The 27,574-nt window shown below is 34.4% G+C and overlaps 1 protein-coding gene and 1 non-coding gene across 2 annotated transcripts in view; one reads left to right on the top strand and one right to left on the bottom strand.

The window, feature by feature from the left end:
* Cntn5 (contactin 5) overlaps positions 1–27,574 on the bottom strand; it is a 1,239,665-nt gene that overhangs the window by 228,160 nt on the left and 983,931 nt on the right. The window lies entirely within an intron of this gene.
* LOC124960818 (small nucleolar RNA SNORA66) lies at positions 5,951–6,081 on the top strand. The gene has a single exon (XR_007104141.1). It is a non-coding gene; the product is annotated as a small nucleolar RNA SNORA66 (small nucleolar RNA).

Genomic DNA, 27,574 nt, shown 5'->3' with positions numbered 1-27,574 from the left:
TGAACATCGTGAAAACTAACAAAAATGAAGCTCAAACCCATGACTCCGTGTGTCTTCCAGCATAGTTCCAGAAGTATCTTAGATTGTCCCACCACACTGCCTTGCACAATCCTGCTTAAAAGACACAGCTGCCTAATCTTTTACCACTGGATATTTTGGCCCATGCTTATGATGCCTAGCTCATTCCCATCTTAATTTTTGTACACATATTTTCCCCTTTGTCCAAAATGTTGTTTGCTGTATGCTTTGCACCACTGACATAAATTGTCCTTTTTAGCTTTATTACAAGGTGCATGAGGGCAAGGACTATGTTGTGTTTGCAGCTATCATTCTAATGCCCAACATAGTGCTTATTATACAGTTTCCATTCAAAGAAATGTATTGAATAAATATGCAAATGGATGAGAGAAGGAATGAAGAACAATGCATAAAACATAAGCATTTGAATGATTGTGGCTTGGACGCATTTAAAATTTAAGCTTTATGGTTAATTGTCTCTCTTAAATAAAATACAAATTTCAATAAAAAACTGTGGGTTTGGCTTGATATCCTGTGTAGGAAGAGGATACTACTTTTTTTTTTTTTTTTTTAGAAGAAATGTCATTTGCTTATTTCACTTATGAATATCTTTGTTCTAAACCTGTTTGGTCTAAACCAATAGGACAGCATCTGTGGAAATTATATTTTCAATTCACAATTTGTAGTCTGGATTTCTAGTTTGGAAAGTTGTATTAATAAGTTGAAAATATATATATATATAATTTTGGATTTAAAAAAATAGGGAATTTTTGTTATTATTCTAATTGTAGGCATCATGTGTAATTATGAGAAAAGAGGGTGAATCTGAACAACCATATAATTTTCTTTGGTCATATGATAATCCTCTGTACCATGCAACTGCATTGTCTTTATTTTGCATGTGTAGGAGGATTTTTTTTTTGTACACTGGTCAATTTAAATGCTTATAGATGGAACCAAAACAACTTCCAGGGCTCCCAAGAAAACCAGAAAATATTCATGCTCAGAGTCATATATTTATGTCACTCTTTGGAAAGCCTGATGAAAATGGGCTTTAGTCACACTTCTAAGCAACTGCAGTTTTATCTGTGATTACAATCTCTTTTTTTCAGTCTTCAAATGAATTTTGAAGTGCTGAATGTTTGTGCACAAGTGTATAAATGGAGACATAGAAAATAGTCATGGAATGGCAAATAACTCTTATGGATCAGAACTTTGTCCCAAAGGTCAGGATCAAGACAAATTTACTTTGAAAACACACCTTGAAAGGTTTTGTCAAATTTCCAATTGTGAATTGAAATATGGTCACTGATCGGGTATAGTCACTTTAAAATATACCATAAAATGGCACAGCTCTGTGTAAGCATATTTTCTAATTCCATCAACCTAACATATATACAACCAACTCTCCAGTCATCTCTGTGTCCACCCAACCATTTATTTATTTATCTGCTCAGTTCACATATATTTTCTGTAGACCTACTCAATTCTAGGTATTCTGCAAGTTATTTGATTATAATAACAAACAAGATAAATATTCTCTGGTTTCACTTTCTTTGATGCTTAAGACTGTAGGAGAGAAATCTTTAAGTGAAATTTTTAGATAAATATTAGTTAATTGAAATTGTAGCAAGTATTATAGTGGGTCATTACAGAACATCATTAGCATGCATGATTAGAGATGGGATTCAACATAGTATTGTGTAAATTCAGATAATTTTTCCCTGTGCCAGTGATATTTCATATGAAACCTGGTATTTTGGTCAGAGTTGGCTAAAGGATGAGGTAGGAGTAAGGTGATGAGAAAGTATGGAGGATAGCACATAAAACAACTCTCTATGACAAGATTTGACATGATGCTATTATAGTTCCCTTTCCTTTACAAGTTTCTAGAGGAGCCCTCATTCTTTGACTTGGGTCTCCCTGACTTTATTTCTCTCTGCCTTTCTCCTGTATCATCTCTTTCTATAAATTCTCCTATTCTTCCTCTCTCTCTCACTATTAAGGATGGTTGTGATTACACTGGGTCTGCAAGGATAATACAGAGAAAACTTCTTTGATTTAATGTCATCAGACTAATTTAAGCATGTGAATATATGGTGCTTCTGTTAGTGAGAGAGCAAGAATTGAGGATGAATAGGTTTAGGAATGGGCTAAGATTATGAATTGAGGTTTGAGGATGTTCCAGAGAGATATTCAGTCAAGTGGAGATGAAGAGCATGCAAACTGGATATATGGCTTTGGACTGGGAGTACATGTTGAAGTTGGAGATATAAATTTTGAATGAATGACTGATGCATAGATGATAATTGATGTAATAAAAAATACCTACAGAGAATATTTAAGAGAAGAGAGTCTGGGACTAGGAGTCTGCGACTAGGCCATTATTCCTACCCCAAGAAACTCTAGTTGCTTTTCTTCCCAAGACTCAGAACCAAGAGTTTTGTTTTCTTTTGATGTGGTTATTTTCAGTCACCTATTGAAAAATTTCCCTGGTGACCTCTCCCATTGCCTCTCGTCTTTATTTCTTTTAAAATTTTTTCCTGGTGTGCTGTTTACCTCTCTCTATTCTTTGACTTCTGTGCTAGGTCCTATAATAATTTTCTTGATGTGTATTTATAAGCTCATGTCTTTACATTTTGTTAATGTAAGGTGGTTCTTATTTATAGAATAAAAGGGAGGATATAATAACAAATAGGTAATGAGAAAGGGGATATCAATCCTACACTTAAAGTTTTAAATATCCAGTTTTTTGAGCTGTTGAGTCAGAATTCTTGGCTAAAATTCTACCTCTATCACCTGCTGTTTTAACCACCCTGCCTCAGTTTCTATATTTTTATGTGGCAATAATAATGGTACTGATCTCAGAGGGCTTCTGAAAAGATTAAACAGGAATCGTGAAGCCTATAGGACAGCTACCTGGTGCATGGCGAACACTAAATAAATTCTGGCTATTCTTGTAAAGAAAGGAAGATGTTTTGGTCTGTAAGCCTATTTGATATGCCCTTATGACAATCTCATTTGTAACTCAGTTCTTTGCTGCAGATTCAAATAAAACCGATAAAGACATGGTAATAGTCAAGCATTTCTTTGTCCTTCATATGGCATCATAACTAATAATTTTAAAACTGTATTAAACTAAGTGTGTGCTCAATAAATATTGGTTCATATTTTACTGGTCACTGTTTTTTAGGACTATTTTTTTAAATTAATAATATTTCAACCCAGTAAATCCTTTTTCATTGCATTCTGATCATTCATTGTTATTAACTTGGAGTATTTATCTCTTGAAGCTGGATACTTTCCTCTGTCTCATAGCTTTTCTATCCTCAAAGTGTGTTGAATTGCATAATTTGTTCCTATCACTGCTTCTTAGTTAGAGTACCAAAGCTATCTCCATTTGCCTTAGGAATTTGGTTGGCCATTGGTTAAATAACACACTTAGAGAAGAATTTTTAAATTAGTAACAATAACTAATTTCAACATTTAAATGAACTATTGGCAATTGAATCATCAAAGAGTTGACACTAATGTTCTTTACATTATAATTGATTAGCATGACAACTCACTGTATTCGTATTTATTCCACCTAGGAAGTTAAGATACATTATTTATGATTTTGAGTCCTCTCTCTGCATGAAATATTAAGACTCCACAGATAGAAAGATGTAAAGAAAAGTGCTGATTTTTGTCTAACAGTAATATAAAAACCTGGTGGCAAAAACATTTCATATTTAAAGGATAGAAATTGTGATGGATTGATTTATTTACACTACTTCTCATACTTTAGAGCTAGACAGATAGTTTTGTCAGACTTCTGAAATATGAGACAAAAATGAGTACATTCTCAGGAAACAACCCAGAATAAGAGCACAGTCTTTAACTATGCTCAAAGCTACATCAAGGGGTAGGCCTCATAAAAGACACTCACAAATGCCAGAAGAACCCTTGGCCAGGCAGAAGAGTACTAATGGGTTTGCAGATTAAAAGAGTAACAAATAAGAACACTTTTTTAAAGTGACAAAATAGCAAAAAACAAAAACAAAAACAAAAAAACAAAACAAAACAAAACAAAACGGACTTTTCCAGAAAGTATCTATTGAAGGACTCTTTATAAAAGTTCTGAGACACCTTATTGTCTGTAGCATGCATTCCTGCCTCTTCTCTGTGTGACTTTTAGCTCAGTTTTTAGCCTGTCCCTGTACCTCTGTGGCAATCCTTCAACACAGATGGCTCAGAACTAGGAAGGTAGACAAGTGAGTGAAGAAAGGAAGGAAGCAAAAGCTTGTAAGATTCAGCTCTGCTTAATTCATTACACTGGGGTCAGTGGTGGTGGGGAAGAGCATATTGGACTAAGGTAGTCAGTTTTAAACATATACCAGATTTTTCAGAGGGTGGAATGTAGAATGAGTACATAGAATTCCATTTCAGATGTTATAATGAAAAAAATTGTGAGTATCAGAATAAAAACATAGGAACATACTTCTGGGTCAACTATTCATGTTATATTTTGGTCCTTACACTATTACCTTGGGAATGAATTTACAGTTTTGAATTCTGCTCTTTATTTCTCTCACGCCATACATTGAACTAATTGCAAATCAATCTGCATTATCTTCAAAACATACCTAATATTTTCCTCCAGGATATTGAAAATGCCTGCTTCCATGCCCATTTCCTAGAATCTAGTCTCCACACAGTAGGGTGATATAATATGAGTGTAATAAATTCACACTTCAAACACGTTCAGGAAAAAAATACCTACAAGTTTTTTTACCTCTGCCTCTCCACTCTGACCTCTCCTCTTAAGGTTCTCCCTTCATTGCGTATATTGCCACTGAGATCCCGATTTAAAAGCACCTGAACACCCTCCACCTAGCTTTGGGTCTTTGCACCAGAACTTCCTTCTGCTTAAGGATCTTCACCAGACACTCCCATGAGCACCTCTCATTACTAAGATCAGTTCTCAAACACGACCTCTACAGGTTGTCTCTTCTGTTCACCCTCACATGGTACCCTGTTATCACTGTCCATCTCTGAAACTGCTTTACTTTTCTTCATATTTTACTCCATTTGGCATGCTATGGTTTTAATTTGGTTGTTGTTTATCTCCTTCCATGAGAATGGGATTTGCATGAAAAGATGACAAAAAAACTGCTTTATTTTCCATTATTTTCTTACACTTAAATTAGTACCTAGTACATGTTAAGTAATCAAAAATAATTGTTGAAAAATATACTCAATGTTCATGAAATTACATGTGCTGAAAATATTAGATAACATTATAATAAATTTTCAATAAGCTTATTTTATATTATACCATAGTATTGTGTTTTAAATTGTAATTTATGAATATCTATAGTTCTCTTCCTTATTATTCTGTTTACTATAGAGTTGATCACATTCAAAAAGAATAATGTAATATAAGTTTGCCTTGTCACTTTTGACCATATAGAATTACATAAAATCTACAAATCTATAAAATATATTTGAAAATAAAATTTGCTTTCAAATTGTCTCAAATTTCTTAAATTCTTATTTCCTTTTCTACCATCTATAACTTCTATCTATATGTATTTCAGTATTGAAAAACCAAACTGGTCCCTATAATAAATATGTTGGTATTTTTCTCTTGAATCATGTATCTTTTTATATTCCTTGTTTTCCTTAATTATACTACTCCAGCTTCAGATCGTTTGGATCAATTAAAATCCTCTGAAACATGAAATTGGAAGTAGAAAAAGAGTCACTATTAAGTAGACTATTGATACTTTGATCAGTTTAAATGGAATTGAATGAAGCAACTGAAATTCTCATACAGTTTTAATGATAATGTAAATTGTATAATTTCCCTGGAATATGATTTGTCAGTGTATATATAAAAATCAAAACCTCAAACACATATTGTTTGATACAGGAACTCTGATTCCATATGCAAATTCAATCACTAGCCCTATGTGATATGGCAGAAGCTAGGGGAACCAGGCTTGCTAAACTAATTGTGGTAATAGGCATTCATTAGCCTCAGAAGCGACTGAGGTGTCCATTTCATCCAGTACAGTGTAAAAACCCTACCTAAAGGAAAGAGTTGCTTTTTAATCTTTCATACTTTGATCTTTAAATGGAATGGAAAAGAATCCTTAATGAAGGATTTTTTTAACTTTTTGACATTATGGCAATAAGACAATATCATCTCATCAAAGTTGAGGTTTGGGAAAGTTGGCTTAAGAATATAAATAAGTACATGAAATGGAAATTGGATTATTCAACATCTGTTTACTAAGTCTTTGATCTTTTCAATTGAAATTTAATATTCTGTATCCTATTTAGCTGTGGTTTTTATAAATATATTCCTATCTTTTACTAAGTTTTGCAGAAAATAAGAAGAAATTCCAATTCTAAGTGAGTAATTGGAGGAGAAAGGCAAAGTGGGTAGATAAACATTTCTATCTTAAAGGCATATTACAGTGAAACATAAAAAGTAACAATAAAATAAGGTCTTATACAGTCATCAATTTGGCTCTGGTTATATTAATTGAAGTAAAAATATAGAAAATTGAATATAAATTATGATCCACTTTTAAACATATAAATGCATGTTTAAACAAAATATCTTCATTTTGTAAAAAAAAAAAAGCATCAAAATATTAACGCTAATAAGCAGAACTCTTATTTTTCTAATTCAGGTAGCTTAATGAGTACTATCCTTGTGACGATCTTCAGTCATAAACACATTCTGGGTGAGGAGTGATTTCACCTAGTCTAACCCAGAGATAAGACTTGGAACTAAATCAACTTTATCCTTGGTCTCTTCTAATCTGTCTTTTAGTGTCTTCTCTGCCTGCCTGCTTTCCTTTTCTTCCCATTTTGCAGAATCAGTCTTAATAGCAAGAATATGCCTTTTACATATTCTAAAGTCGTTCACTGTATAGATACGGCCTCAGACTCAGGGTGGAGTCACTCACATATTCTATTCATTCTCAAATTACTTTTCTAGGAAATGCAGAATTCTAAAGAATAATTCCTTTAGGATATATTTTTGAGTAATTAATCTTGGACAGCTTAGTAAGAACTGTTTTGTTGTCTGGTTACTGGTGAAGAGAAGTTGTACTTTTCCAAATAGTAATTTACATGTAAATAGCTATCACCAAATAGCAACAAGAGCATAACAATAATCATGCAGCTGTTTGCATATCATTTGCTTTTTAAGGACCCCCAAGGAGAAGCATAAATGAATAACCATGGGCAAACTGATCTATTTTCTTTTGCTATAGTAAAACTGTATATGTATCTAGAGTAACCCGCTTCCAGCTGAGAACAGAGCAATACTGTGTTTATGCTACTGGACAGTTCCCAGCCAAGCAGAAGAAGGGTCTAGGATAGTCTTTTCAGAGGTTGTGCTCTGCGTCTTGTTTTTCACAGTAGACTACCCTGTAGACAAAAATAAGTGTTCTTTGGGGCTAAGGGGGATGGATGCAAAGAATGTCTTGCATCATTTTTTAAAAATCTGACTTTTAAAAAGGAGCTTAAAAGGTTGTATATTGACATGATTAATATAAACATTCTGTGGTTTATGAAATTGCATATCTGTGGCTGGCATTTTAAATTTCTATTTTTTCTAGATAAACAATATAATTTAAAACATAAAAAACAATATGTGACTAATGCTTTTTAGCTACTAAAGTTATTTCCATGTCTATTTTATAATTTTAAATAGAAATTCTTAATAATTATACATGAGAAACATTTTTAAACAAGACAGATATTCTTGAAGGAAAGAAACATTCTACACATTAAAGTGACTTATTGTATTCAAAAGCCTTTGATTATGGTGAATTCTGTCAACCTTGTATGGTCAGGTAATTGGATAAACCATAAAATATGACACTAATATAAAATCAGTTTCTAAAATGAAAAAGATGTACTAGTTAAAATTCAAAGTAATTACAAATCCTCATTAACTCAGCCCAGCTGAAGACAATAGATAAGTCTAAAATGCTGCCTGGCTTCAAATCAATCCCTTGTTATTAAATAGTTTGCAACCAGTAATTTATTATTGACTCAAAGAGTCATTTCAATTTTACATGGATGATTTTTTTTTGTTTCCATGACCAAAAACTAAGAGACAGTCAGGTTTAAAAGATACTATAATCTAATGAATAGTACTGTCTTTACACTGGCCTTTTATGTTTTTGGTATTGATTACAACATATTCATAAAGTCAGCAGCTTTCATTCTGCTGCAGTGAGCAGCAGTGTAGTTCAATGGAAGTGAGGGAATCTCCTGCAAACCCCCAAAACCTTCATTCAGCAATATTATTATATGAGTAAATTTAAAATATTATTATATGAGTAAATTTACTTTAAAAGCACATGATATATATAAAAGTAATTCATAGTTTAAAGATAGCTACCATGTTTATCTCAGACCATAAGTTTGACATGTTAGATATCATCTTCAATTTTAAGAAACCTCTGTAAATTAGTTATTAACCTGCCCATTACATGGATGAGGAATAAAACCTTGAGTTTCAATAAGTTAGATAAATTTTCCTAGTTCAAACTGAATTCACAATAGGATTCAATTACACAGCTCAAATCAATCTCACAGTACAAGTCAGGTTCTCCTATGTTGTCTATCTAATGAGAAAACATATATTGTCTTCTGACATTGAAGCCCTCCTTCAGTTGACTCATTCATTTATTTATTCAAGTGAATAATATTCATTTATTGAATGATTAATGGATTTTGTGGTAAATAAAATACTTGTGCAACATGCCACTTGAGTGTTGAAATAGAACACCTTGTAAAAAGAAAGTCTGCAAAAGTTAATGTACCGATTTTTCAATAAGATTAGACTTTCAGGTATTCTTAAGTCCTATATATCTCAAACCTAGTAATCATAATGGCATCTGCTATACCCACCACAAAGAGATTTTCAGATGGTAAAGACTTTACTAGCATGAAATATTGGAAGTGACACTGGCACAGGAATTAACATTGGTTGAGCACATGCTATGTGGTAGACATTTTAGATGTACTATTTCATGTAATCAACTCAGAAATACTTTTTTTAATGGATATTATCAGGCCAGGAGACTACATGTTTGGTATTTAGGGATTTGTTTTTTCTTAAGCCTGGATTTTTTGACATAAATAAGCTGCTAAAATCATTAAGAAGTGTGGGAGGGAAAGAGCATTATTTATTCCCACCATATTGTATGACAGGAACAGGAGTTCAGGGAAGAGATTGACTCAAGGTCACAAAGCAAATCAGCATTCAAACTATGTGGAGACATATTAGAACCCAGGTTTTGAAATCCTATTCCCAAATTGTTTTGGGGCAATGGTTCCCAGTAATTTTAATAAGCACGCAATATTGTTATCTAAAATCTATTTTGTTCTCAGAGGACAGCAGGACTTTCTCTCCAACAAAACAAGCATATCCTTATCTCAGTATTTCTTTTATCCCTGCCCGCCCACCCCAGTACAAGTTCAGTCAAATAAGTAAGGCTAGCCATGTGACTTTGATGGACACATTTACTAACTGGAAAGAAGTCAGAGAAGCTGAGAATTTCCTCACCTGCCACCTGCGATGTGCTTTCAAGGCAGGCAATCCAATTTGCATCATTATCCCAAAAGAGCTTCTTGGAAGCTGTTATCTAGTATTTCATTTGCTTTGCTATGTGCCAATGTATTCTTTTTAAAGTAAGCTTAATTCCTGTATTTTGCTTCCTATCAGCCATTCAAACTTGCGAGAAGAAATGCAAAAAATCTACATATGAATAATACAAGACCTGCCTAAAGATGAGAATCAGTCAAAAATAGATTAGAAATGAAAATATAGAGATATATTCCCAATATACAGAGAAAAGTACAATTATAATAGGTAATTATATTTCTTTCCACTTGACTCTCAGAAGTCATTTTGAAAAATGGTTTAAAACAAACAAACAAACTGGGTCTATGGTCTTCTCTCTTCTCAGGGAATCGAGTTCATAATGAAGTTTTCTTTTCAAAAATTTCCTCTGATAATCAAGCCATTGATCAGTGAAATCTGAATATACTATGCTTGCACTCTTCTAAGTTCAGGTTAAAACCACTGAACTTTTTTTTTATTAGATAAGACATCTTCCATGTTTCATGTGTGTTTTACAAGTTGCAATTATATAACATAAATATAAGTGTGACTTCTTTTGGTTTTGCTTTTGCCCTTGGCAAGGTAAAATGTAGAATATGTTTTCTCTTTTATGAAAACTGCTGTTCATTGAATGAAATATGGCTGAATTTTGCTGACCTAGCACTCAGAGGGACTGATACTCCTCTCTCTGCATGCTGCTATGGACAGATTCCATATGTGACTTTTTGGAATTAGAACAATTCATGCCTGGGGCCCAGGCTTGGGTCAGATGCCAAGAGGGTTAACTGTTATACTGACTGAGAGATTGTCTTAAGGTACCAAAAGAATGGAAGTTAAACCAGAGGTTGTTCTCTTTCAGAACCAGTAATGACTTCAGACAGATTCATCAGACACATTGTCTTCTTTATCCCTTTTGCAGCCACTGCCTGTATTTCTTATATGAATGGCTTTATATGATATGTGAATATGAAATCAGATATTTTTCTCTATGTAAACCTCTCTGGCTTTTACAGAAATTTTTTGGCTTCTGAGTTTCAAAACTAAAAATACTTTTAATATTATCCAAAATAAAATTTTAGTTCATGTTTACAGAAACAGATAAAATAGTATCTCAAATTCAACTAAAATTATATGATTTTAAAATCACACTATAATTTTAAAATATTTATCTTTTATCAAAATATTATTGATATAAACTGAGACTATCATTCTTTTTTTTTTCAAAAAAGGTTTTTAGAACTTTGGGAAGAATTAAGATAGAAGCGTCCTATTTCACTGACCCAACCTCTTTGTTATGGTAGTAGGTGGTGATCATCTCTACCTTAGATCTGCCAAACTGGTGCAGGAAGCAGCATGCTTTGAAACATACTTCTTATCATCTTTCAAGGTTTCTTAATTTTTTATTCAAACAACAGCATATGTAGTAGCCATTCAATGAATGTTTTCTGCCACTGGAATAGCAGAATATTAATGATTTCTTATTTTTTAAAAAATGGTTTTATTAGTGCATTGTAGTTCTTCATAATGCTTGGGTTCATTTTGGCATAATCGTACTTGTATGGAATTTACAGTGCCTCCTCTCCCTTCCCCACTCTACTGTCTTTTGTTTGTTGTTGTTTTTTTAATCGATGCTTTATAGGTACATGTGAAGGTGGGATTCACTGTGGTGTATTTCTGTATATACACGGTGTGATTTTTGTCAAATCCATTCCACATTTCCTCTCTTTTCCTGTCCCTCCTTTCTCCCCCTTTATCTCCTTCCTCTAGGCTACAGATCTTCCCTCTATCCTTTTGAGGTTCCACCCCCACTAACCCCCCAATTAGCCCTGTTAGTTGATAGGAACAAAAATACAGCATGTGGCCAGGTATGGTGGTGTGGTTTACGCCAGTAATCCCGGAGGTGTGGTTTACGCCAGTAATCCTAGTGGTTCTGGAAGCTGAGACAGGAGGATGGTCAGTTCAAAGCCAGTCTCAACTCAGTGAGACCCTGTCTCTAAATAAAATACAAAATAGGGCTGGGGATGTGGCTCAGTGGCTGAGTGCCCCTGAGTTCAATCCCTGGTACTACCCCCGCAAAAAAAGTACAGCATGTATTAGCTACCAGAAAAATATGGCAGTAACCAAAGCCATTATGCTAATAAACCAACCTTAATCTCTAGACTGGAATCCTTAGGATGCAATCATGCTATGCCACAATAATTAGAGCTTTTTTCTTACTTTAAACCTATAAAAGTCTATAAAACTCACTAGGTTCCACTCTGAGATTTGATCACTGGAGTAGAGATGGTTCTAGACAAATGACTGGTGGTGGTAGAGATTGATGGCATAAGTACTGCTCAGTAAGGGAGATGGAGTATCCAATATCTACAATGAATGCTATAAGTGCTGTGCAGAAGTAGTGGATGGAGTAGAGCGGCCCTTATTAAGTAAGGGGGAAAAAAAAAACTGAGCAGCTCTTATCTGTCTTTGTAAAATCGTGATAACATCAATATGTACTTCACAGATCAGTTGTGATAAATAAATGTATTATTTTATAAGCAGTAAGCATAGTGGCTGGCACAAAGTAAATGCTCATTTTCTGTTTGTTGAATGAATAGAAAAGATGACATGAAAACTGAGTCTAGAAGAGTGACAGGGGGCTTGCTAAATGGCAAAAAGAAGGATAGTGCCCTAAATTTCAAGAACAGAGTATGTTACAAGGACTGAAAAATTCCAGGCAGAAGGAAGGAACTACTATAAGAAGAAGCTAAAAAATTAACCCCAGGCTTGAAGAACATTTTACATACTGTACAAAGCAGTTTAAACAATGAGCAAAGGGGGGGGGGACACTGAAGTTTTCTAATGATGTGATAATTTATCAAGTCAAAATTCTATAAAAGAGATAAAATTTAAAAATGTAAATGTGATGTAATTTTTAAAACAATAAATTATTTAAGATGGGGATTAATGAAAATATTTTAAAACTCCTTCTTCTACAAACTGTTTGGACTATCTTTCAAACTGATGCTTCGATATATGGTACAAATACAGATAAATAGAATTGGATGGATAACAGCAAATGCATATCAGTTCCAGATCAATTACAACTTATGGGTTCAGAATCAATGGCTATGAATTGCCAAACTCTTTCCTTGAGTTTATTTATAGAAATAACCTCAAGAAAAAATTGTAGCTGTGTATTATGTTTCCAATCAAACTTTGATGTTTCCCAAATACAGTAACATCTATCTATGATCTCATACAATGGAGCAAAACCTAGTAGTTTTGCTTTAAATTGTTAAAATACAAAACCTTGGATACATGAATGACAAATAAACACTCTTGCTTATAATACACCCTTTAGTGGTAGAACAGGACTGATACTTCCATGGATGGTACTTCCCAGACTAACCAAGAGAAACAAATCCAAGAGACATGGAAGGGTAGAGGTGCAGCCTCAAACAACCGTACTTAAAAGTTTGGTAGTTAGATAAATGGTAAGTCTCAGAAATCTCTTCCTGTAACACTCATCTGGTGATGACACAATGCCAGACATAGTCTAAAAGGTTAAAATTCAAATCAGCCAAATTGTACATATATGGAAGCTTTTAGACTTGCACAGAAACAAAACCTGAAAACTGATACAAGTTTTACAGATCAGTTAAAAGCAATATGAGGTATCTTTGTTGATGTCAGACTTACAAAAAGTTGTATTAAGGACTGTAGAAATTTATTAGATATTCTAACAGAAATATGACCCAGATTAAAAAGAAGGAAAAATGTGTAGAAATTCACAGACTGATTTTATACTCAAAATAATTTTAGCACATGCAAAAAATTTAATATTGTTATTTTCTGTGTAATACTCCTCCAGTGACAAAACCCCCTTTCACCATGACCCTCATCCCCTTAAGTAACTTTCAGGCAGCACTAAGGCTCTGAATGTTGAGTTTTGGTGTTGGCACCTTCCAAACTTTCATTTGTAATCTTAAAGACACAAGGTCTCCTCTCAGATACATGGAAGTATAGTGTACAGTCAATAGTACACTAAACTACTGACATTGGTTCTTTAATTTTCAAATTAATCAGCAATTAATTGTCAAACAAAAGTTTTTCAGTGGCATTGTCACCGCCAGGTGCTTAGTTTGCTTATTAAGTTAGCACAAATGCAGACCATTGTGTTGATCACAGCAATTACCTATTGAATAACACTGGAAAGAGGATTAGATCTGGTTTCAATAATGAGAAATTAAACAAAGTTAAATAAAGAATATAGTCCTCTACATTTTTTCTCTAATGATTAGGATGCAAGTAGTAAAAATGTTCTTTTATAAAGATGTTTGATGAGAAGAAAATATAAATAGAGATGCTATTTTAATTTAGCTTTCTTTTTTTATATATAAATATACTGTGAGAACATTACTGTCCTCTTAAATTTTCAGTCAGGCACTATTTTCCCTCTTTAATAATATAATTTTTATACTGAACTTAAAAGTATGTCATAGCCATAAGTTTGAAACTTTTACTACTTCTTTATCTTTAAACTTAATTGTGCATTTGATAAATCTCAAAATGAGTTGACTGGTCCTATGTAAAGAAAGAAAAGCCATGTCTGCTCTCTATCCTCTCATATTCTTATTATCCTAGTCATGAGGAATGACAATGCAATTGCTTAAGTCTCATAATGCTATACAAAGAAGTTAAATGTGACAAGTATCCTACCATACCTCTGAGTAGGTATCAGAAAATTACATGTCTAATAACTAAGACAACACAGGAATGGTTAACGGCATTTTCCGTATCTGGTAGCAAGTATCATTAATTCACGTTTTAAAATAGAATTTATTTACTATTGTCAGTTGTGTATACCATCAGATTTATGCACCAGAATGCAGTAGATAATAAACTCTTAATCTTAGTATGTATTATGGGACTAGGGATGTAGCCCCATGGTACAGTACTTGCTTAGTATGTGCAAGGCCTGGGCTTAATCATGAAAACCACAGGAAACAACCAACCAAACAAAAACCCTCATTATCTACATATGGTTTGAATGAAGGCTTGGTCCCCAGTGAAGTAAGTTTCAGAGGTGCAGTTTTTGGATCATGCAGTTGATGGATCATGAGGGTGCAAACCTCATCAGTGGACGTGAATGGATGACTGGGAGAGAAGGTACACTGTGGGGCATAGTTGAAGGAAGAAGGTCCCTGGAGGCATTCCCTTGGGGACTATATCTTGTCCCAGCTCTGCTTCCTGGCTACCATAAGCTGAGCAGCTTTCCTCTACCAAATACTTCCACCATGTTGTTCTGCCTCACTTCAGGCCAAAAGCAATGAAGCCAGTGACCATAAACTGAAACCTCTGAAATCATGAACCAAAATAAATCTTTCCTCCTCTAAGTTGTTCTTGTGAGGTATTTTGGTCACAACAACATACTAACACCCTGTCTAAAAACCATAAAGGAATTTTTCCTCCTCACTCCTGGACATATTTATTGAAAATCAGCTCCATGTTCTGCTGGCTTCTGTGTTCACACTTGTGCCCTAGTCTATCAGAGCGGTCCATGTCAATTTTGGTGGCAAATGGATGAGAACATGATAAAGCAGTATGTCTATTAAAACACCTACCTGGAAGTCACCCAAGCACTTTCCACTCATTTCATGCATTGGTTAAAGCAAGTCATATGGCCACACCTGACTTCAAGTCATCAGGAAGTTACACTGTATGTGCTAAGAAGAATAGAGTCAGAATATTTATGAGCCTCATAGTTACTATTGCAGAGGGAATGCGGCATTTTAGGAACTATATCTCTGTACAACTTTGTAGAAAACAAGAAAAAGATAAGAAACTACTGAGTTTATCAGACATAAAGACTATGTTTCCACTTAAATGAATAATTTAAAATAGTCAAATTTATATCATTGAATGAATGTTACTAGGGCTTGGGTAAGGGGAACAGGGAATTATTTATCAATAGTCATACCTTTTCAGTTACACAAGATGAATAAGCTCTAGAGATCTGCTGTACAACATTGTACCTATAGTCAACAATAATGAATTATCTACTTATGCTGGGTAAGAGGGAAGATTCACAACATAAGTGTTCTTACTACAATAAAATGAAAATAAAAACTATTTAACTGATAAAAGACACTGCAAGGAAGAAAAAGATAATAAAATAACATTGCACGGGTAAATGGAGATACTATTCTTGTCTGCTCTGTTAGATAATGAATAATAGAATGAGACTGGGGATATTAAACTCTAACTATGAAGAAACCTTTCATTCTGACAACTGCTTCAGGGACAAATATATATCTTGTTGCCATGCCCCTGGATCACAAAGATAACTTGGTTGGCTAATATAGGTCTTTCATCCTTTCTGTCCTGTCTTTTGAGATGTTGCCTCATCAGTGTTTCATTCAGTCTCTCTGTCCTTGGAATTTTGTCACTTTCTAAAGTGAATTGCTAACTGAATAATTTAACTGAAACTGAAAATGGTACCTGTTATTTAAACACTCCAGGGGTGAGTTCCTTAGGGAGGCTTGTAATGTACTGGTACCAGTACAGTTTAAACATGGTCCATCAAAATGAAAAAAAGATAGATCTGATCTTTCTCCTTTCCACTCCCCAATATCTGACCGTGGGTGTCATTCATAACCAATCTTGGTATTGACAGGTCCCACATATAAATCTAATATATTTCTCTTTTCTCTGCACCCACCCCCCACTTGGTTTACCTATATAACTGTATTTAGTTATGGAAGAGATTTAGGGTTACAGATAATCTTTGGCTTTACATTTCTCATATTGACACTTTGTGAAGAGCTAGTTTTATGAAGGATATGCCTTGAAATATCCTGTAATTCACTACTCAGTGGGCTGCTGCACTTTCTGGAGCATATGCCCAAATGCTGAAAGCTAATAAAAGGGCATTATTGGTGCTACCAGAGTCTAATCATTTTCAAATAAAACATCCCAGACTGAAGTGACATCAATCCCACATTTCAGTGGTGCTGTAGTCAATGGTTCCCCTGACCCTGAGCTTCTGTCAAGTCTCTATTCTGAAGATGCAATCAGATTTGTCACTGGACACTTACTTAAATGCAAAGCCCTTCAAGGTACTATGAACAAACAGCTATGAGTAATTTTTTTCTCCTACTGTTGAAAATTAGTCTCTTATTATAGGTTGAAACTTACATTAAGAAAATTTTTGTTATAATCTAAATGGTCTAGAAATAGTTTGTTCCTTTTTTTCTTTAATGTGTTTTATAAAATCTAATGAGAAAACTCATCTCTAAGATTATGTTTTCATTATGAACTTGAAAATGCATTGCTTTTAGAAAATTCAGAGCATAGTTTAAGCATGCATCAGGAAAAATTATGATTCCATATTATTAGAACACTTCAATTTGGCTAAGACTTCTCATAATTGCACTTAAAATGCTACATTTAAGTCTAGCTGGTATTTTTGTACAAGTGTTATTTTGTAAACTGAATGCCCTCATGGAATTTCATTAAATGCCCCAAATGCAGCATCTTTTCTTAAAATGCTAGAATTTATAAAGAAAATTCTGTCCAGTTCATGTTTTACCATTCTATTTAGATTGCTATAATATGGACATGAATGATCTGATTCCAAAGCTAAAGATAAATAAGAAATGAATTCCTCAGATCCCATCATGAAGATGAAAAAACAGATTTTACATTTTTCTTCATATCTTGTGTTCTAAGTTGTGCCCTTGCTACTTTTTGTCTTTCTTTCTGAATGCTCATTTGAACAGTAAAACCTAGCTGAAATATAAGTTGAACTATGTATTATCTTCTTTTCTTTCTTATGATTAGTTAGTACTTTTATTTTGTTAGAAAAAAAATAGGAGAGTTCAGAGTCACTTACATGAATAAATAGAAGAAAGAGTTGATTGGGGACCCTAAGAGTGTATGTTCCAGGTGTTCTTAAAATACTATCATTGAGAAATTTATTCCTTTCCCTTCAAATAATCCTAGTGCTATTTGTGATTTTATTTTATAGTGTGTTTTTGTATAGTGATGAGAGGTCACTATAGCTTGTCAGAGTTGGACAGTGGAGAGATGAGAATTGGGTCAAGGGTGTTGAAATATCAGTACAGAAGGGTAAGAAGTCTTTCTCTATACAGATTTTCAATTTTTTTTTTTCTGAAGCCAGGTCTGACTGTGATAATTCTGTGTAATAAACATAGAACAATTATGCTGCCAAATTATTCTAATCTTCTACACAGCAATGTGTTACTAATTAGAAATTATCGAACTTTAATATGAAGTGGATACAGTGGTAAGGAAATGTATGTTTTCTGCACTCATACTCGTTGTGGGATTGGTCACTTTGCATATATAGTAATATGAGATTAAACAAAATGGTCATACATGTCACAAAATAAGAATACAAGACATTATAAGAATACATAATAGTGAAGTCAAGAAGAACTTAAGAGGACACATTATAAGGACTTAAGGAGAAAGAGTTTCAAACATTAAATTCTGTACCAGGGCTGCTTGTTTTTTCATAGAATCTTGATAGAACTAAGAGAAGAAGTATTATGTGTACATTTAAAGTTCGTTTAGAAAGTATACATTAAAACTTTCTGCTGAAAATGTACCTCTCACTTGAGCTTCTCATTCACTCTCAGCCATCTCTCCCACATCTACCTGTTAGTTGAGTGATGTGTTCATAAAGTCAATTTATACACTGTATTTTATGTATTCTTTTACTGTGTAGCATTGATCCCATTGCATGCTATCCAATCTCAAAATGTGTTAGACACTACTAGAAATCCTACATAAAATAAAGCGAAGTCGTCAACCTGGCCTTCAGGGATCCCAAAGTGTGACTGCAAACTCTTTCCCTCATCTTTTGTCTGCTTTATTCCCAGATGAATCTTCCACTCCAGTCAAGCCTATCAGAGTGCCCTTTACTCACCCTACTTAGACCTCTTCACTGGGAAACATCTCCCACTCTTCTCCATTAGGGTCAATCTTCCTCAGCCTTCCAGGTTTCATATAAAATAAATTTTTGTTTCCTATAAGCCATGCTGTATTATTTTATAAAGTTAGGCATTAAATATACAACCATGCATGCATATATATGTATATTATGTGCTTATCTGTTAAAATACATGTATATGCATATATGTCACTAGATTATTTGATCTTTGAAAATAATTCTTTTATGAACTATTGTTTTATTCATAAGTTTTTTACACTATCTTGCTGATGAATATATCTGTGGTAATACAGGGGAAAAGCAGCAGAAATTACCAACTATCCAATGAGAGTGGTACACTTCAACCCATCTATATAATAAAAATTTTTGTGTGGTTTTCATCAGCCTTTAATTCAGGTCTTAAAATTGCTTGTCAGTATGGTTTCCAAACATTTATTAGATTCTATGTACTTTGGCCTAATTTTAGGAACCAGTGAGATGTTTAGATTAAAAAAAAAATACACATAAAACTCTAGCTGCAACATCTGGAAACTAGTCTTCAATTCCATAATCTATTGCACCCTGGGATTTGCTGGAATTGTCATAATTAGAATATTTTAATATTGTTCATACCATGAAGTTTTTTCATTAAGTCTATTGACCTCATGCTAAGATAGAAATTATTTTTAATAAATAATAATTTATCTACCAGTTATCAGAAACTTTTATATTTTACACTAGGGGCTTTTATTTTCCTCAAAATCTGCAGGATATCTGGCATAAAGGAAATAAAACCCTAATTTACTAACAAGTATGTAAACAAGACAAGAGTGAGGGAAAAGTGGTCTTGGGGATACTTTTATTAGTCTAAGTTTATTATTAGTCTACTTTGTTAATGTCTAAGCTATATTCAGAAAATAATAATTCCAAATCCACTAAACCCTCTTTCAAAAACTACTAAATTTGGGGGAATTGTTTTTTAATTTTTAGACTTAGGCATAAATATTATAGTAGTTAATGTATCTTCCAAATGCCAAAAAATTAAATTGTTTGAGTTGACTTCTCTTTAGAGATGGTAAAAAAATTTCCTTGAAAGTAAAATGTTACATAGAATATTTCATGTGTTTTTGACAACAGTAGGATATTTGATTTCACATTGTATGGATGGGGATATCATTTTATTCAAACCCTATCACCTTATGAGAGAGAGAGAGAGTGAGAAATAAAGAGAGAGAGAGAGAGATGGAGTGACAGACAGACCCACAGACATGGCAATATTATTTTCTTTTCTTGTTCCCAGAAATAATTTAAGGTGATGTTATGAGCAAATATCTATGATCAAACATGGATAGCCTTACTATCTTCCAAACAAATGTATTTCATTCTTATACATTCAGGCAGTAATAGATGGTATTTTTCCTTCTTTTTCTTTTTTTTTGGTCATGATGGTTTAAAACAATGTTCAACTAAGTTTACTTAATGTTCAGGTTCTAGTACATACACTATCATTTCTTAAACTCTAATTATAGAGCTTTCTTCAACTCACATTTTTCCTGCCATTCCACCATTGCCAAATGCCCCAATTTAAGGAAAGTTAATCTCTGGTAAGGCTTTAGAAAGAGGTGGAATTTTGTGTCACACAGTCTGTGTAGTAAACCACTCTCTCCTTTTCCTGTACACCCAGCAAGATGACATTCTGGTTAGAAAACATTTTCTGCCATGTTGTGCTATGAGTGGGCTCTTATTCTCTGATTTCTTGGCACTTAGGTGTGACTAGTAGAGTGGAAGTGAATGACAACTGCCAGTCCAGGCACAGTCTATTAAAAAAACCCATTCTATTTTCCTTATTGTGGTTTGATGCAAAGAAAGCAGTTGCACAACTTGCAAGAGACCCGAGTCCCTGTTTCACTCTTTGCGAGACAGCCACTATCTGATAAGCAACACTGGTTTGAGCTTTATATGAGCTGAAAAACATATTCATTAATGGTGAGCCTTGTGATTTGTGGGCTAATCTCTTATGGTACCATTAAAAAGTATACTTGGTGCATAGTTATGCATTAAGTTTCCACTAAAAAGTGTAGCAAGGGAGAAGTGATTGACTAAGAGGTGTTTCTCTTGGAGACTATGAATGTCTTAAAGAAATTGTCTTGAAGCATGAGGCTGTGCTACTGCATGAATGTTGGGCAATTATTGGAAATGCAAAGGACTGGCTCTGGGGATTTTGTCTTGAGTTGAAACCAGAACACTAAAGGGGGATTGGAAGGGCTGAGAGATCAGAAGGGTGGACCTGGGTAGTGTGTTCAATGGAGGGAAGGGAAAGCAGGAAAGAGGCCAAATACAGGATAAGCCCTGGATATTCAAAAGGCAAACTCAGAACATCAGGTAATTTAGTGGGAAAAGTGTCATGTTTATGATCTTATAGCATGAGTCCTTTCTCATAATGGATTGTACCTGTAAATGTTTCATCCTTTCTGGAACATTTGAGGAGAGCATAAACCAGTGAACACATCAAGCTTTGAGCTGTGTTCCTGCTATGAAGATATGGAAGTTTGAAAATTGTTCCAAAAGACAAGCATCCTCAGGCATTGTTAGACTTACTGAAAATCTCATAGGGGTCATAATTTGCTTTTTGCTTTCAAGCAAAGGAAGAACTGTGTCTCTGGCCACATTGGTGCAACATGTTTCTCTGACTTAAATCTCAGCCTGTGTATCTTTCCTAGGAACTGCTAAAACCTACATATTCTGCTGTCTGGCATCTTTTTCATGATAGGGAACTCACCAGAAATAGCTGAAGTTTGAAGTCAAATAACTCCTTTGTTCTAATCCCCCACCCTCCACCCTTGCCCAGCTAGCAGCAGAGTAACCATGCAGAAGATTACCCAATCCTTTTGGCTTAAGTAACCATTTTGAATAAGTCAGACCCTAAGTTCTCCTCAATAGCAACTAAGCAGTATGAAACCTACTTTCCAGTTGCTATGAAGATGATATCTGTCTCAATTAATGCAATACAACACACTGTCCTGCCCTATAGTTAAGGGACTACCACAAGAAGTGAGTGTCTCTCCTGATAGTTCTTGTGAAATGTAAAGTGAAGACTCTAAGGTACGTATATAACCACTTGCACAGGACAAAACAGAGAGAGAAACACATGATCAGGTTGTAGAAGGATACTATGAATAGTTAGATTAGGAAATAATACTAGCAAATTCAGGTGCAAAACTGATAGAGAAGATACAGTAATATTGCATGGTTCATCTAGATGTATATTATCACTCGTCTACTCTCCTCAAAGGAAGACCCCTGAGAGTATATTTGTCTACTCATCTATCTAATCTATTTAGTCAATAGTTGCCTTTATCTAAGGATAAATACTGTTAACACTTCACTGTATTTTCCTTTAATGAAATCAGGATTGAGTTGATGATCTATGCAAAGTGTCTGGGACAATTCTTGTTTCTAGTGAGTACCCATCAAAATATATGTGATTATTTGTTCTGTAACTTGTTGTTCCAATACTTAACTATATTAAATACCTGAAAGCTGTTCTTTTTAAAAAGTGACATTTTCTACCTTGTCTTCCCTGAGCTGTTTGTTTTTTGAAAGTAATGTGTGAAAAGCCAATAATTGCACAATTTTCGGTTCTATTTAGCAAAATAAAATAAATGCTAAAACAAATTGGATGACTTAGTAAAAATTTCCACAAAATTAACTTATTTCATAATTTCAATCTTTATATTTATCTGCTCTAAGTTAAAGATCTCTGTAACCTATGAAAGTTGCTAATTGTAAGTCCAGGACTGTTCACATTACAAAAGACTTTCTAGTAATAATTTCCCCCAAACTGAAGAGGTGGTATAATTTAGCTTTTGTTTCTCTTGCAGCATCTATAGGCATTGCTAGGTAGAGTACAATTAATTAAAATATACTCTACTCTTCAACCCCACACTGACTGGAGCAAAGTAGGATTTATAGGATTATAGCAGCTTCTTCCAAAGGTGAAGGGGTTCACAGATGAAACACCCAGCACCAAGTGCAGAATAGTGTTATTAAAAATGAGATTTCAAAGTGAAAGGAAACAGCTACATCAAACTTCACCTCGTCGAGGCAAGGTTAGAGAGTGATAAACACTTGGAATGCTTTTTTTCCGTTGGCTTCAACAAGAAAAATATAATAAGTGTTCAAATTTCCATTACGAGGTTGTCAGAGCAAAAATTAGTACACGATGCGCTCCAAGACATGAATTGTTCAGAATTTACCGATGCATGAAATCAGAATTAGGCAGAAAGAGAATCAGGAGGAAAACTGGCAAAGACTCATTTGTAACTACTGAAATGTCAACAATAATTTAACATTTTTAACAACTTTTAAGTTTAAGGTAAGTCTACAGGGCATTAGGAATGTACATGTGCTAATTACTCTTGCTTTTTGATTGACAGCATTTACTCACATTTAAAAATATCTCACTTTAAAAATAAAACATGGATTATAATCATGTACAGCACATATGCAGAATGAGTTGAAAGTATCTGACTTGGTGGCCTTATCTTCAAATTCATTTAATCAGAAGTTAGAGCTGGAAGCCCAAGTGTGTTATTTTAGAGAGAAGGGAAATGACATCTAGAAATGAAGTAAATTGTCAAGGAAGCTGTCGGGAATTCTTTTATTGAGTGAGAGTAAGACGACATTTAAGCCTCAAGATGTGATTGTTCTGTGTCTTGTCCAAAATCTCACAGCTAGTTAGAAACAGAATTCACATTGCCTAATTATTCACACCATCTAGTGCTAGTGTTCAGATTTCTGGTAAAGGACAAGAAATGTCACATAGGATGACCAACCATAACTAGCACTAATTAACTGGAATCCTTCCCTCTTTAAATTCTTCCCTGGATAAATAAAACATATAATAAAATATAAATTTTAGTAATATCGCTTACTGAATCTGTTCTTTTAACTATTAAAACTTTTAACTATTTCCCATCAATGTTTAGATTTTTGATAAATTCTATATTACTCTTTCTTGAGTTTTTTATCTCCTTACTTTGTTTTTCCCATTTTGTTTGACCTCTGGAAGACTGCCTTTTCAGTTCTATCTCCCACTTGTCTTATTCCATAGGCTCTTTTTGTGCTCTGTAATCTTTAATCCTTCTCTATATGGTGGGCATTTCCTTAAACCTGTCTTGTGCTTGCTAGTATGTGCACATCTCATCATGTCTAGAGTCAAAGTGTTCAAGTCTTAGCCTTTAACCAGAGATTCTGTGCTAGATCCCTAGTTGGTGGCCATTCATTTCAAAATGGAATACTTTATCCCATCAGGCACCCAATGCCAAATAACCCTTCATATTCCTGATAGAACCTATAACTCTGTGCCATTGTGCTCTCTGTACCTAACAGAATCCACACATTAAACATATTCACTTTGATTATTATTATTCAGCCAACAGTAGGGGAGGAGTAGTTATTGTAATTAGTCCTAGTTAGAAAAAAAATGAGATACTTTGATGACACTTTTAGGAGGCTAGAGTAGGTAAGGAGATTGGAATCATGAAGGATACATAGGATTTTCTCAGGAGTTTAATGACCAAGCAGAAATAGCCACCTAAGCAAAGACAATGGAATCCAACGGGATGTAAAAAATTCAGTCAACATAAGCAGTATCAGTGCAAAAAGAGACAAGATTGAGTGGTGAGAAGTGAGGCTTAAAAAGTAGATTTGTCCCACCCTTCAAAAACACAAATTCAAACACTGGAGATTGAAATGGAGCAAATTGCATCACATGCATGTACGAATGTGTCAGAATGAACCCCACTAGTATGTGTAACTATAATGTACCAATGAAAACATATAAAATATGAACTCACTATTCTCATCATTTTAGGCATTTCCTTCCCTCCCCATTCTCATTTCCAGAATATCATGTCTGTTTAGTGGGAGTGTTTTCTCACTGGTCTTTTCCACTAATCTTTCATAAATGTCACTTTTACATGTTACTTTTATGCCTTTATACTGAGACACCAAGTTTACATTTCTTGGCTTCTTTTAATCATCATCAGATCATTTCAAATCTCCAAAACTTCCCAATATTTCATTCATGCTAAAATCCTCACTGTTTCAGAAAAACTGTGATATTTTCATTTTATTCATGGATACATATATTTTCTTTTTCTGAAACATCTTCTCCTTTTCTTCTGCTGAACCAAGTCCTACCTCTCATTATAGGACTGGTGAAAGTCCCACATCTTTTGTGACATCTTTTTGATGATTTATCAGTGTTGACACAGCAAAGTGGAGAATCCATTATACTCACAGTTTAAGATCATCTAGTTTAAGAACATATCTGAGTTTAAGTTGTAAATTTAGGTAGAGGAAATTGGAGATTGGGCAAATCAATAGTTGGGCATTTCCTCTTCTTACCAGCCAAGTCTTATAATTATACATGTTTGCCATGTTCTGGGAAGGATGCAGGCTGTTCTAAACATGGAGAAGCTATTACCGAGTTAACATAAGCCAAAAGGAAGTTTAAAATACTCCTTTTCTTTATATAATGTTTTACTCAGAAACTGTATTTTTCCTTTAAAATAAATTTATTTTTAACCAATGTATAAGTACATAAAATGTTCATAATAAGGGGTAATGTTATGTTTCAACACATGTATACATTATACCACTTTCAAATCTGGTTAAACACATTCATCTCATAAAGCATTAGTCATTTCTATGTGGCAAAAACTTTCAAAATATTTCTTCCAGCTGTCTGAAATGTACAGTTCATTATTGTTACCTGTAGTCACTCTACTAATAAATGAAGACTGTTTGGATACCCGCCATGAGTCAGGCAAAAGTAAATAGTCTACAGCTACTAACCCCAAAGAGTTTGTGCAACAGTGAATAACTAGACAAACATTTTGCTATAACAGGTGCTATGACAGAAGCATGTAAAATCCTGACTGAAAAGGGAGAGACTTGGTGATGGAAAGCCTTCCAGAGGAACCGAGGCCTAAAAAGAGTTCCCTGGATGAGTGGGAATTTGGACATATATGGGCAAACCATAAGGAATAACTGAATTGCACGGGACACCAATTTTTCTTCTCAGTGCTGGGGACAGGATCCAGGAATAGCTACCCCTAAGCTACAACACCAGTCATATTTTACTCTTTATTCTGAGATGAGGTCTTGCTAAGTGACTGAGACTGGCCTCAAACATAACTTCCTCCTGCCTTAGGCTCTTGAGTAGCTGAGATTAAGTCATGTGTTACTGTATCCAGATTGCACTAAGTACCTATTTTGTGCTAAATATCATTTGGGGCTCTGGGAGACTTTAAGCCAGAATAGGTATTGCAAAGTGCATATGCAAGCATGCAAACACAGAATCTTAAGCAAAAGCACTTCAGACCCCAATGCAGAGGTTATATTGTATTGCGTAGAAGCCATACTAGTTTCTGAGCTTTGGGACTCACAATTTAAAAATAGCAAATTGGAAGACAGAGCTGCATTGCTTGAAGCAGTACGTATGCTTGGAGGAAAGATAAAAATGTATAAAATTCATAACTGAAGCCACAAGGAAATCAAAAGTTTTTTAGTAAAGGAAGAGAAAATACCCACATGGCAGAAACCCTAATAAATGTTCATTCATTTATTCAATAAAAATAACAATAAAAGAAAGTATGTGTTGCCTGTTGAATGTGGTACATTATGTTAACTAAAGGACATAGAAGGTTAAAAATACAACTGAGTGCAGTAATCAGGTAACTTGGTAGATGTAATGTGATAAGTACTGTGATCAAAATATGTATCAAGTGTCTGGGAGCACAGATGACATGGTGATTAATTTTTCAAGGGAGGAGATGTCATAGAAAAGGAAACTGGGAGCTGAAATTGATTTTACAGAAAGAAAAAGAGAAAAAGATATTTTAGGTGAAGGGGCTGGCTAAGCACAAACCAGGAAGAATACACATGTACAAGCATTAAAATATAGGGAATGCTTGAGCAATGGCAGCATACACATGTACAAGCATTAAAATATAGGGAATGCTTGAGCAATGGCAGCATAGACTTATGTTGTGATATACAATACCTTACAAGGTGTCTTAAACCTATCTGCAACAAACTGAGGTTTATCAATGCAAAACTGTTGATTAAAAGTCAGCAATTATGCTAGTGGAGAATGTGGTACCAAGGCAGGCTCATCTTATGCTACTGTCCAAGCCAGCTTTAGTGTACTAAGAATACCAGACTAGGATTAGGGAAACAGAAACCTTTACTGGAAGTCCAACCACCCCAGTTTGGGAGATGAATTTTCTGTGCTACCACTGTCATAATCTGTCATAACAGTAGGATGGCTGGTCACTCAAACTCTGCCATTAACTATGTGAACTCAGGCCAGGAACTTGATCTCTCCTGGCCTGTAGTTTTTTGTTTGTTTGTTTTTTAATCTATAATCAAGTGCTTAAAATAAGTTTCCTAAAGAAATTATTCCAGCTCTTTGATATATTATTTATAAAACTGGCTGCAAAACATTGCCCTCTCTATCTCTACTGCTTTTTATCCCACTTCTCTCTTCCTCACTCTTTGTATTTGGACTAGCTCTATTTCTTGTTTTGCCTAAAGGAATGCAGCAAAAGTGGTGTTGGGCCTGCTCTGAGTCCAGGCTTTCAGAAACCTTGAAAGATTTCCATTCACTGTTTTGGAGCCTCCTCCACTGCTAGGTGAACATGTCTGCTAAAAAATGATAGAAATTGTGGAGCAGAGCTAAGTCAGACTAGTTGTGCTAGACAGATGGGATGAATGTGAATGAGAGATGTGAAAGAAACAAGCCAAGATTAGCAAACTGCTGCCTCAGCCCACAGCTGACTATAGACCAAACAGGAGAACAGAAGAATAACTACTTGGCTGACCCAAAGAACTTCTGGGTAATACTAAATGCTTATCATCTGAAGTATTGGGGTAACTTGTTATTCAGCAACAGATAGGTTCAAGAGAAA

This window comes from Sciurus carolinensis, chromosome 11 (assembly GCF_902686445.1).
Source record: "Sciurus carolinensis chromosome 11, mSciCar1.2, whole genome shotgun sequence".
NCBI classification, from domain to species: Eukaryota; Metazoa; Chordata; class Mammalia; order Rodentia; family Sciuridae; genus Sciurus; species Sciurus carolinensis.
This window is presented reverse-complemented; position numbering and strand designations above follow the sequence as displayed.